The sequence below is a fragment of the Petaurus breviceps genome, unplaced genomic scaffold, assembly GCF_028583685.1.
Source record: "Petaurus breviceps papuanus isolate PSGF00001 unplaced genomic scaffold, PetGlider_PUasm1.0 90823, whole genome shotgun sequence".
In the NCBI taxonomy this organism is placed as follows: Eukaryota; Metazoa; Chordata; class Mammalia; order Diprotodontia; family Petauridae; genus Petaurus; species Petaurus breviceps.
The window spans coordinates 23,875,262-23,876,425 of NW_027187352.1; positions in this window are offsets into that span (position 1 = coordinate 23,875,262).

Here is a 1,164-nt window from a genome sequence, read left to right on the forward strand (position 1 = left end):
TGTAATGCGAATGTAAATTTTAAAGATCTTCCCTGCCCCTAGGCTAAAGTGCACCAGAAGCCTGGGGAGGGAGGCTTGTTTTTCAGTAGATACTTTTTGATTGGCCAGTGGGTCAATAAGGTTGTTACATTCTCTGAGCCAGGAGAAGGCTATATAAGCCCTGATGTGTAGCTTTGTTTTGGGACTCACTTTGAGAAGTGTTCTGTGATTTGATCTGAATTCTGGGAAGCCGTTGTTGAGAGTCCCCCGTCTTTGAAAAACCCAGAATATGGAAACCCAGATGTTGGCTGGGTATGGATGTAATGGTTGGACAGTTTGGAAATCTGTCTACTTGATGTTTCTGTCTTGATAATTATGCCTGTATATTTTGAGGTTCAGGGTGCTGACCTTTTTGCCCTGAACAAGGTAAACGATATATGGTCTGACTGATTAAAGTAAGCTTGTTAACCCATTTTGAGTTGCTTTCCTTTAACAAAGCAGATCCAAGAACCTGTGGTAGCTGCAAACCCTGAGGACGCTTGGGGTGCTTGCTGCTACACGCAGCTAGGAGGCGCAGAGGATAGAGCACCAGAATTCAAATTCCTTGGAAGACACTAGCTTTGTTATCCTGGGAGAGTCATTGCAAGAGTTTTCTCATCTGTAAAAGGAGCTGAAGAAGGAAATGGCAACATTCTACTATCTTTGTCAAGAAAGCCCCAAAAGGGGTCACTATTGAGCAACATTACGCCCCACAAGACCTTCTCTGGTAACTAATAAAAGCCTTTACTTGGGTGTGGTCCACGGTAGAACAGTCTGACTAGACTCAAGCAACCCAACAACCCTAACAGGCTTCCCACCCTTAGTTCCCTCCTACCCTGGCCAAGGTCTCAGAGAAGGCCTCTAATACCTACCCTCAGAGTCCTGGTGGAGGGGCCATGATCTGGCTGAGGCTGGGTCAGCCACCAAGTCCTGACTCGCCCCATCCTCAGAATGAGGAAGAGGCTAGGACCCTGGGTGGGGCCCACCATGGGAGGTCTGGGCTTTGGAAGGTCGGCACGGAGTATTGCTGGTGGCTGCCTGATGAATGGGTCAGACTAGGAGTAGGGAACCTTTGGAGGCAGAAGCCATACAGGCCCTCTAGGCCCTCAAGTGAGGCCATGTGGATTCCGTCAAAGGTATTAGGCC